The 12,724-nt window shown below is 35.3% G+C and overlaps 1 pseudogene; it reads right to left on the minus strand.

The window, feature by feature from the left end:
• Positions 1-610: 610 nt before the first annotated feature.
• LOC149194499 (potassium transporter 23-like) lies at positions 611-1,727 on the minus strand (annotated as a pseudogene).
• Positions 1,728-12,724: the final 10,997 nt, after the last annotated feature.

Raw genomic sequence — 12,724 nt, forward strand, 5'->3', positions numbered from 1 at the left:
TGTATCATCCACACAGCTAAATGCAATGGTGTTTAGAGGTAATACATTGTCTCATAATTGAAAACCTCAATACGTTAACAATAGGAAGTTTCCATAATCATAAACCTTGTATTAACCTTGGATACGTCTCCACAAGAGGCAAAACCAAGTATTTTCATCATAAAAACACACAAATGACAATTTTTCCCCAATACTAGGTTGTGCTTAGGTCTTGGCTAACCCAATAGCGGGTGAGAAAACAATCTACCCAAAGGTAGAATGTGATCACTAAAATTCTATAAGATTCAATTGAGCCTTGACACCACTTAATACACTATAGCTCCCATAATTAACTGTCACCTCAAACTTACCATAAAATTTGAATAAAAATTTGATAAAAATTAATCTCCACAAAAACCACTTTATTTACAAATCAAGATTACAAATTAATAAATCACATGTTAAAAAAAAATTGTAAAAATTTTAAAGAGTGAAATTGTAAAAATTCCAATGTTTAAAAAAAAGGTATATCATGCTTTCTCTCTAGAAAGTGCATTTTAGGGAGTGAGCTTGATTATTTGGCACCAATACAGTTTTGGATTCATCATTTTAATGGATAATTCCTAAGATCCTACTGATCTGGATGATGGGAGTGATGTGCCCAAATGGATTTGTAACAACTACCATCACTCACTTTCATCAATATAGCTACAAAATAAGTTAGTTCAATGGTTAGAAAGAAAAACAGGAAACAAGGTGCCAAGAATAGGTTGGTTTTCCATATCAGAAGCATGACAATAGTCACTAACACTATGGTCACCATCATTACTCCCACCTCAGAAATTCCTGCAACATGTCTTTATGTCAGCTCTTTTGTACTAAAGAGTGATATTCATTTTTAGGTTCTACTAGTTGTTTTCCGTGAAATTTACTTATTAGATGAGATATTACTCTGTAATGGTGTTATAAATTGTGTATGCTAGTAAATGCTAACTATCCTTAGAACTTAGTACTAATAAATCAAATTCATGTCTTTGTATAAGATTTACCATATGCATTTCCTATCTCATTTGTGCCCTTAAAGGTAGCATCTACAATGATGCAAAGAATCATCAGGAACCAGTTTACGATTGGAATGTAGACCTAGCCCATAAACCACTTTGAGGTGTGTATGACTTTAAGCCTGGGGAAGCAACCGAGAGCCATTGACTGTTTGATACATGAAAATGTTGCTGAAATAATAACTTGACTTGTGATCAGAGTAATAGTAGTGGCTAGCACAAGAATTGGCCAAAACGCACGAGCTGAATAATTTGAATATGAGAAAAATATATCTACTCATCAGTCAAAAGGAAATATGAACTATATAGATGAGCAAAACCACAATTGGTATTATGAATAATTGTTAAGAATACAGGAACTTGCGATGCATTTCAAGTATAAGAATGAATTTTCCATTTCAAAACATGCTTATAATCCATGAAATACATGCTACAAAGTCTATGCATGTTGTTAATACAGAAACTTATTGAACCTTGCTTGGAATTGAAGCGTAGAATTCTCGTTTTGCCACGCTTGGATTTGCTATAAGAAATGCAGCTTGGCCCATATATTCCAGTAACAGACATGGGAGCAATAAAAATGTGAAGGCTATCTACAGCCAACATTCATGCATAAGATTATACTAGCATTGAAAGGCAAAAAAGCACAAACTATGGGGAATACTCAAGGTGAAAAACCAAATCCATCTAAAGTTGTACTACTGCAATTCCATCAACTTGAAAGAAAAGTATGCCTACTTGAAAGAAACATTTACAAAAAAGTATGGCTACTAAAAAAGAAACCCTTACGGTAGCTTGAAGTTTTCATGCTCTACAATGAGCTTCTTTAATCTCTAAGATTACCTAGACAGATCTCACTGAGAGTGACGCAAGTCAACAAACATTGCGTCAACTCTTCATCATCTTGATGTAGGAAAAACACTCCTAGGCTCAATCCCTATTGTTGAAAACCCAAGGGTTCAGGGATCGATTCCAATGTGTCGCTGATGTGTTGTTTTATTTCATGACCTTGGTTAGAAGTGGTTGGGTTTTCATAATCTCCTTCATCCTTGTCAAAGCTTAGGGAAAATGATGGGTGTTTAAATCGTGGTCTGGGGAAAATGTAGGATTTTAGGAATTATCCTTCTAGTTTGCGAAAGCATTAGTGGGAGCTTTTGAGTAGCACTACCAACCAAGGCCATGGTCTGCATAGCATTTTGAAAAAACATGATGGTCTAAGAATGACAAACATATACACAGAGATAGAGTTTGTGGATGTGTGAGCTGCATTAAAATGATGAATCCAAAACCATATTGGGACCAAATAATCGATATCACTCACTAAAATGCACTTTCGGAGGGAGGAAAATGTGGGATCTTAGGCATTATCCATTAAAATGATGAATCCAAAACTATATTGGTGCCAAATAATCGTGATCACTCCCTAAAATGCAATTTCCTGAGGGAAAGCCTGATACACATTTTTTCTTAAACACGGGAATTTTTACAATTTCACTCTTTGAAATTTTTACAATTTTTTTTTAACATGTGATTTATTAATTTGTAATCTTGATTTGTAAATAAAGTGGTTTTTGTGGAGATTAATTTTTATCAAATTTTTTATTCAAATTTTATGGTAAGTTTGAGGTGAGAGCTAATTGTCAGAGCTATAGTGTCTTAAGTGGTGTCAAGGTTCGATTGAATGTTATAGAATTTTAGTGATAGCATTCTATATTTGGGTAGATTTTTTTCTCATCCACTATTGGGTTAGCCTAGACTTAAGCACAACCTAGTAGTGGGGAAAATTTGTTATTTGTGTGTTTTTATGATGAAAAGACTTGGTTTTGTATCTTGTGGAGTCATGTTCAAGGTTAATACGAGGTTTATGATTATGGAAACTTCCTATCCTTAATGTATTGAGGTTTTCAATTATGAGAAAATGTATTACCTCTAAACACCATTGCATTCAGGTATGTGGATGATACATTTTTAATCAAGCGGAAGCCACCATAGATGACAGTTGTATGGTAATTAAAAAGAACACAAGTATACGAGTAATGGTTGAGATTTGAAACCTCATATGTTCCTCTCTAGATCTAAGCCCTAGTGGTAGAAGAAAGGAAAACCAAACAAAAATGAGCAGGGAAAAGGTAAATCAAACCTATTCAATTTTCCATCTATAAACCTTATCCTTTGGATTTCCTAAAGAAATTGTGACAGTAGAACGTGTGTGCCATGTGAATCTAGTGACTTCCCATATGGTTGAGTTACGAGGTGGAAAATTCACGTGGGCATTGAGACCATAGTTCTTAAATATTTAACTTTAGCTTTAGGTTTCATTCCATCACAAGTTGAAAATGGGGTGTGAACAAACCTATTCTTTGGATAGGATGGAGGGGGTGAGGCCCTACATAAATAATAATATATATAAAAACATAAAGTCCATTGCATAGGAAATATGTGAAGTATAAAGAAAATATATGGCATACCTCAATTATAAGCCAACATGTAGAGTTAGGAGGTATGGAGAATCTAAAGGTTCCCCCCTACTAGAATTTGGGGCATTATATGTTGAAGTGTCTCAAATTCAAACCATAGACACAGGGTAAATTTGACAAAAAACAATGATATTGGAACTTCTAAGTGGATCTAACAAGAACAAAGTTCATTGCAAAAGCTAAGATTAGCCAATGCTTTTATGAAGTTAAGGAAAGAATGGTTAATTTTTATATTATTAGTATGAAAATATACTTCACTATGTTGAAGGCTTATTGTGGAACTATAAATATGTCTTTAAAAAAATGTGTAAATTAAGTACACTACATAAAGCCAAAAAAATTAAAATGATTAACATAAACGACTAATTAATATTATTGTAGTACTTGTTAAGTAGTCATATTTTTGTTCCTAGACTAAATTAGTCATTCACATTAGTCATTTTTAGTTGTATTACTTATTATCTAGTCATATATTTTAACCCATGACTAAATTAGTCGTTTATGTTAGTATTTTTTAGTTGGATCACTTAAGATTTCTCATTTTTGGTAGTATTTCACTTGGAAAAGTTGTGGTGACTAACTGTTTTAGTCACCTAGTCACTAATTTCCCATTTTCTACTAGTGGTCTAGCCTATCTTGATCTCTCAGTCCATTCATGACCATTATGTTGCTCTTCTTTCGACTCCTCTGGGTCTCTCTACTTCCCTCTTGGAATTGCTCTGTTTGACTCTTGCTGAGTCTCTCAACTTCTCGTTTGGAAGTTCTCAATTCGACTCCCTCCGAGTCTCAATTTACCTTTTGGAAATCCTTCTACCAACGTCAAGTTGCCCCACTCCAATCATCTGACACTGATCCAGATTCCTTGGCTAGAAATTTGCCTCGACAACAACTCCCTCCTCCTTGGTCTTGCCCTGTTAGGTAATTTTCTGACCACATTACCCCACCAGCTTCACTTTGTAAACAACCCATAACCTCCTATGCCCCAACAACTGAAGGACTAAGCCTCTAGGATCTGCACAATCCTGGCACTGGAAAAATCTGCACCTCGTGGCCATAGTGTCAATCCTTCCTGACTAACAAAGATGACCGGGCACTGAGTAGGTTAGGTGTTCTCCTCTCTGCCTCTACGTTAATCCTCCTCCTAGTTCGAACTAATGACACAAGCCCTCTGCATCACCCCTTCCTTTCTTCTTTTTGCTAGGAAAAACTTATGTCACTCAAGATAGTTGTTTCTACTGCTACTGCTCTCCTAGATGATGCCTTTAGTTATCCCATGATCTGCAACCACTCTCTGATACCAAGTTGGAATTTCTAAGTTTAACTCGTTAGAAATTCTTCCTGTACTATCTAGTTTATTTCTTCCCACTTGTTCAATTACTTAAGTTATTTACCATGTAAATATTGAAAATAAACTCAAGTACAATATCAACATCTACAAATCATCAAATAAAAGTAAACAAGCACACAAGTGACACCGTTATTTTTGGACTAATGTCCCCAGAAAAACCCAATGCGGGAAAAATTATGCACCTATTATGTGGGTTTTATTATTATGTAGTTTTCAGAATACAACTAGGGTTCCAAAAATGGCTCTTTCAACAGAGAATGCGCTCAGTAGTAGTACCTCTCCTTGGAGACAGATATTTTGGTTGATAAATCACTAGATGAACGATCCCACAACAACAATTGCAGATTCCATTGCTCTGTGTCACTCCAATAAGGACTGCATCAGCTTCTGGAGCTTCTGCATCAGACCCTAGACCCTCTGTGTCTCACGCGCTGGACTCTCCTGGATCTAGACAACTCCTAGCTGCCTCTGTGTAGCCTCAAGCTGCCACTGCGTCAACCTCTCTGAGCTCTTTTCTGTCTCTCTGGTAGAATATCTACCTCTTTGCTATGTATTCACTGCCCCTCTCTATTGATCATTGATTCTATCTCTCTTAGAAAACCCCGCTCTAGAGAATAGAATGACTGATCACTCTAGTGTGTTCTCCAACTGACCCTCAAGCCTCCTCTTATACTTTTCTCATTGGTCCATCAACAACTGAGATTAAATCTCTAATCGACAACTAAGATTAGATTTGGCTTGATCCATGACTTTTGGACCCTTCTAACCCAGTTTTATATTAATACCCATTAATATTTTATTTTTCCTAAGTTTAGAATTAGGAACTCCATTAAAAAATATTCATTATTTTAATATCTTCCAAACCGAGTATAATCTGCCCAAACCATTTCTAGGTCTTTGAGATCTCATGTGCCTTAGCCTCTCCACCAATTTTCATGGCTAGAACATATCCGATGCTACCCGAAATAACCATAATATTTCTGACCTCATGAGTAGGACCTTTCATATCTGGTACTTCTATCTTTGTGATTGTGGTTTGTTCATGAATTAGCAGTAATGTTTCTTATATTGTGTTATGTATGAAATCTGAGTTAGATTAAAGTACTTTTGTATAAATCTTTTAGTTGTAATTCCTTATTGAATACATGAGCAATTGATATGTGTGATATATTTTCCACAATTATTTTGCCTAACTATTTAGTCAAAATAATTATCATTAACAATTTATTCTCATATAACAATTGAATTATATTTATTACCTTTTTCTTTAAGATATATTTGTAGATCGCATGATTTGAATTATTCCTGGTTATGTATTAAGATATAGGTTAAAATAGATAGATGCATGTGTTTGTTGTTTAATTAGATCATTATTAGTTAAATCATTTCCCATTATATCTTATATCAACCCAACATCATCATCATATCAATTCTTGTTGGGAAGTTGGTCCCATTAACCCCAGTCGGAGCCACCATACCAAATAGAAAAGGAGCTGCTTTTAAGGTCTAGACCAGGTGGTTATCCCCTATGTTGTTGCAATAGAATTCTGGTGTTTCAACATTTTGGTGCTAGAAGGAGGGCCATGACTGTGAATGGCAAAGAGAAATGATCATAAAGAAAAAGGCCATCCTAAGAGTCACTCCCCCTCTAGATCTCCTCGAACTTCTAGATCCCCATCTAGAACTACAATCCCAAGATCAAAAGTTGAGAAAACCTCTCCAAAGTCTCCTTGTGAATCTCAAAGCATAACTTCTTTAGACTATAACCTTGAATCCCTAGAAGTTCAGACTTCAATAGAGAAGTTAGAGCAAATCTCTATTTCAGTTGAAAATTCTAGTAGATCTCAGATATCTGAAGGAAGTGTTTCCTCTGTTCTACAATCAAGACGAATCTTGACCTATTCTTAAAGCGAGAAGACTAGAATTCCTCTTTTTGAATTTCCCATTTCTTCTTTCCGAAAGAGAACCAAAAATTCTGAATCAAAAACATCCACTAGCAATATTTTATCTCATTCTCCACCTCAAACCCCTTCATTCCCTCCACTCATTCCAACAACTTCCATTCCAACTACCGGTGCTAGTTCTTGTACTCCAAACACCCAACCTGCCTCTTCTTCAACTCAAACTCCTCTCATATCCTCATTGTTGGGTGCAATATAGGGTCTATAAATGTACCAACATTTAATTTGTCAAGCCAGATAGTTCGTGAACTTCGAGATGTGGCACTGGTAATGCCAGAGAGAGCCCATGGAAACTTCCAAAACAAATTCTAGTCTATCTTGTGCATTAATCTCGACAATAAATGGAATCCTGCACTAAAAGAGAATTCGAGAAAACATTAATTCAGAAAATCAAAATCATGTGGGAAATAAAAGGCAATCCTGTACTATTTAACAATGAAAAAGGAAATTCTAAGTATAAGCAACCAGAAGGGAAATCAAAATTGGAAACCAAGCATGTCGTCACAATATCAAGAAGACTGTAAATGCTCGAATAAATTCAAGAGGAAATCAAAAACCATTCTACCTGCACTAATTCTACTGCATCTACCTCTGTGTAAAATTAACCCGAAAGAACCAACAAGCATAACAAATAAATTTACTGTGTAAATAACTTATGAAATAAATTATAGATTCTCCCACCTTCCTTATTGCTAAAGAATAAATCTTAAAAAACTATCTATAAGTTTAAAGGAAATAAACATGATCATTTGCAACATAATGCAACTTTCTTTTCATGAATGTTGGCTCTGCAGTATACAAGAACCACAACTTTAGATAACATAAATTATATGTGATTATTTCTTCCTAAGTGATGCTCGGGTTATGCAACATAGTTTATTAAAATTTAAATACATTCGATGGCTATGATCTCACCACTCCATAATCATTCAAATCCATCAGGTGAAATCGATTACATTCTAGAGCATAAAACCCGTCAGATCTTAGACAAAAACAAAGGATTCGAATTGCATATTAAAACTTGTAGAGGTAGAGTGTTAGAACATAAGCCGATCTTGTGAATTCAAAAATTTTGAAGGGACACAATCCTTATTCAATATAAAGAACGAATTCGAATGCGAGAACAATTTCTAAGGCAAAAAACAAAATCAATGTTGCAGTCGAAAGGAAAACATTATAGCAAATTAAATCACATTAGTTTGGAGGAGGAAAGAAACTGAAATTAATTAAATAAACTCACACAAAATTTAATAATAATCTAAATTCTAATTAATTTAAGAAATGAATAGTGGTGGTGAGCTGGTTTGGTGGCCAACCCAACCAGCTCACACCCTCAATTAACCTAGTTCACACAGCAGTCAAAATCATTAGATGCAATAAATAAATAAATAGATAGAACATAGATGAAAATTGCTTCAATTAATTCGTGAAAACATAGTATTTTACATTAAGAAAACAACATTCAACTCCAACAATATGATAGGAGGGATCCACTAGTGATAAACGCATGATGCTACATTGGGACAACTCCTCTTCCCTTCTTCATGCTCCCTTCATGCGCACTGCCTCTGGCTCGATCGATTTCCTAATTCATTTCTATCTAATTAATTGACTAATTTATGTTTACCCTAGTCGATTTCTTATATATACATCGAATTACAAATTCAGCCTTTTAATTCAACCAATTAAAATATAGAAAATTATTAGTTTTCATAATTTTTCAGAATAAGAATTAGTTTTGCAACTAAATATTGAAAGAGGGAACAATTCTGGTGAATCATTCCTCTTTTCCTGGAGTGGTTGTTGAGGTGCGATTTGGCTTAATCAATTTCCCCCTTGCATGAGCTACTCACAGGTTGGCATCAAAGATTCGAGGCATATCTCCTTCGATTAGATTCATATTGACCCGGACTTATCATAACCATAACGAGCACCGAATCCTTGTCATGGTTAAAGAAGTGATTGTTGGAAATAGTAATTGTTGTGGAACCTAGCGTGACATCAAGAAGACAATATTGGGACTTGAAGAGGGAATTGTGGTTGATCCATATATTAGTGGAAGCCGTTACAACTATACCATCTCCGTCCTATGGTTCTATCAATTTCACACCGCCATTACCCTCCGACACCTGAACATTGCCCGTCTTGTTGGGCACACAATTACTGATTTGCAAGCCATGAATAATAACATTGTTCATAATGTCGATGCATGTGCAAGGCCCATTACTGCTATCGTGAAAATTCATGGGCCAATATCAAAGGCTCGATGGGATCTTTGTGGTAGCAAAATCGATTGGTAAGATGGAAAGGCATTGTGATGACAAAGTTTATGTTGAGCTTATTGTTGTATCGACACTGACATGAGAAGGAAGAACACAATTGTCATTGAAATGATAATATTTATCGGATTCCTTAGTCGTGACCACAATGCACTTCGACCATTTCACCATTGGCATCCAAACAATTAACATCTGTGTCTAACTGAAGTAATAACCCATATGTGCCATAGCAAGCCAAGGAAAAAAATCCTTATACAATTCAATAGCTAATACAATTCGATCCCCATGAATGGAGGGTTCTATTATAGGCAAAGAGAATGTGAATGCAGTCCAAGAATCCTTCGGAGTGCAAGTAGGTAAATGTTGGAAGAATCCATTGCATGGTGCATGTAGGTAAATACAAGTTCAAAGGTTGTATAAGACACGATTGAATTAATGTTTATACCTGCAACACATAAACCTTAATTAATAATGTTTTAATCATGTTAAAACGAGGAAGGTAACAAATATGTGCAACAGTTAATCATCTAACCAAACATCAACATGAGATAAATGAATGAAAATAAGACAAATTGGAAGCCCAACATCCCCCCATGCTGACCATCTTGCATGTCCTCATGCAAGGAAATATGGTATTGTCTCTTCCTCGCAAAAAACAAAATTATAAACATTTATAGGTATTCAAAATGATGTTCTTGCAATTTTGAGTGATCACACTTCCTTCGCTAGTTAAATCTTGCTCTAAAAACAAAGTGTCTGTTGGACTCTTTATTTGCTTAGATTGATTTCAAGAAAACCTAAAATGAAAATTGCCATAGAAAACTAAATTTCACGGATGGTGTTATTACTTGAATAAAATAGCTAACTTTTAAAATTTCCAAAAGAATATCTTGAAGGCATCCCTTATCAAAAGTTTCACTTTTAATATCCTTGTTGTAAATATGAGTGACCTGATTTATAAAAAAAAAAAAAAAAAAAACATAGTTTTAAAAGTGGACATAGAAATACCTTCCCACAATGATCATTTTACCATTATCCATGTATAGTTGAAGCTCCTCTGACCTGGGCACAGTGAATTACCTGTACTAAGGGTCCCACGTCCATAAAAATTATTCCAAAAAGATAGAACTCCAAGGCATAGCAATAGAAAGATTTTAAAGTCATTCTCAAAGAGATTGATAATGAGTTCAGGGAAAGCAAAAACAACCAAGTAAATCATAGTCTAAAATTAACTTTAATACCATAGGCATGGCCCTGTTGCCAGCAGGCGTCCATGGCCTCGACAAGGGTACCTTTTAACCTTATGAAATGCTTTTGTCACACCTATTAGATAGAGATTAAGAGTCATTTACAAACATTTTACTTTTTCCCTTTTTAGAAGCTAATTGATGGTTGTTGTCCTATCTTGGTAACTGGCTATCTACATTGCCATTCACGTCAACTAACAAGAATGAACAAGCCAGCTAGCGATGAGACCTCTCGTCTTCTATTTTTTCAACTGAAAGCCATTTAACCAAACAACAACATGAGAGAAATGAATGAAAATAAGACAAATTGGAAGCCCAACATCCCCCCATGCTAACCATCTTGCATGTCCTCATGCAAGGAAATATGGTATTGTCACTTCCTTACAAAAAACAAAATTAGAAACATTTATAGGTATTCAAAATGATTTTCTTGCAACTTTGTGTGATCACACTTCCTCCGCTAGTTAAATCTTGCTCTAAAAACAGAGTGTCTATTGGATTGTTTATTTTCTTAGACTGATTTCAAGGAAACCGAAAATGAAAATTGCCATAGAAAACTAAATTGCATGGATGGTGCTATTACTTGAATAAAATAGCTAACTTTTAAAATTTCCAAAAGAATATCTCGGAGGCTTCCCTTATCAAAAGTTTCACTTTTAATATCGTTGTTGTAAATATGTGTGAACTAATTTAAAAAAAAACAACCTTAGTGTTAAAAGTGGACATAGAAATACCTTCCCACAGTGATCATTTTACCATTATCCATGTATAGTTGAAGCTCCTCTAACCTAGGCATAGTGAATTACTTGTACTAAGGGTCCTACGTCCATAAAAATTATTCCAAAAAGATAGAACTCCAAGGCATAACAACAGAAGGATTTTAAAGTCATTCTCAAAGAGATTGATAATGAGTTCAGGGAAAGCAAAAACAACCAAGTAAATCATAGTCTAAAATTAACTTTAATACCACAGGCATGGCCCTGCTACCAGCAGGCGTCCATAGCCTCGACAAGGGTACCTTTTAACCTTATGAAATGCTTTTGTCGCACCTATTAGGTATAGATTAAGAGTCGTTTACAAACATTTTACTTTTTCTCTTTTTAGAAGTTAATTGAAGGCCATTGTCCTAGCTTGGTAACCGGCTATCGACAGTGCCATTCATGAGAACTAACATGATCCGGATTTAAACAGGAACGCAACAAATTACAGAGATAACCATAAATACAGAGATGCAATAACCATAAACACATAGATGCAGCGGAAATAATGATTCATTTCATTAATGGAAAATACTGAATACAACCAGAAATGGAAATAAACCAGCTAGGGCGATGGTAGCTATCTCTGAGAAGAGATGTGTGGCTACATGCCTCTGAACTGTTCCGAACTGTATTACAATGAGGCTCGAAGGCCTATTTATTGTTGAGAAACAATGGAAAACCCTTCACATCCCGAAACCTAACCCTAGAAGATGAAACGCCAAATTGTGGGCCCCGTTTGGGTAAATTGGTACATCAATTTCCCGGGGTCGTAACTTTGGCATACGATCTCCGTTTGATGTGTATGATAGCTCGTTAGAAAGATCTATCCGAGTACTACCACTTTGGGAGGCAACATCGGTCTATGACCCATGTTGCCCCAGAATCCCAAAAAAACGTCGTTTAGGGCCTCAAAACGGCTCCGGAAGTTCAGGACCCGAAAAAACTGCTAAAAATAGTAAACTGTGGTGTAATTTAGGAAACTGAAAAGACTGAAAGAGACAGTTGTGGGGGTCCAAATGGGTTGGTGGGTGGCCACCAACATCCACCTGGATCATAACAAGAATGAACAAGATGGCTTGTGATGAGACCTCTCGTCTTCTAGTTTTTCAACTGAAAGCCATTTAACGAAACAATATGAGAGAAACAAATGAAAATAAGACAAATTGGAATCCCAACATCCTCCCATGCTGACCATCTTGCATGTCCTCATGCAAGGAAATATGGTACTGTCGCTTCCTTGTAGAAAACAAAATTAGAAACATTTATAGGTATTCAAAATGATGTTCCTGCAATTTTGTGTGATCACACTTCCTCCGCTAGTTAAATCTTGCTCTAAAAACATAGTGTCTTTTGGATTCTTTATTTGCTTAGACTGATTTCAAGAAAACCTAAAATGAAAACTGCCATAGAAAACTAAATTGCACGGATGGTGTTATTACTTGAATAAAATATCTAACTTTTAAAATTTCCAAAAGAATATCTCGGAGGCATCCCTTATCAAAAGTTTCACTTTTAATTTCCTTGTTGTAAATATGAGTGACCTGATTTAAAAAAAAAAAAAAAAAAAAAAAAAAAAAAAACCATAGTGTGAAAAGTGGACATAGAAATACC

Source organism: Pinus tabuliformis, chromosome 2_2 (assembly GCF_031772625.1).
Source record: "Pinus tabuliformis cultivar Carrire ecotype Pingquan chromosome 2_2, CPIR1, whole genome shotgun sequence".
NCBI classification, from domain to species: domain Eukaryota; kingdom Viridiplantae; phylum Streptophyta; class Pinopsida; order Pinales; family Pinaceae; genus Pinus; species Pinus tabuliformis.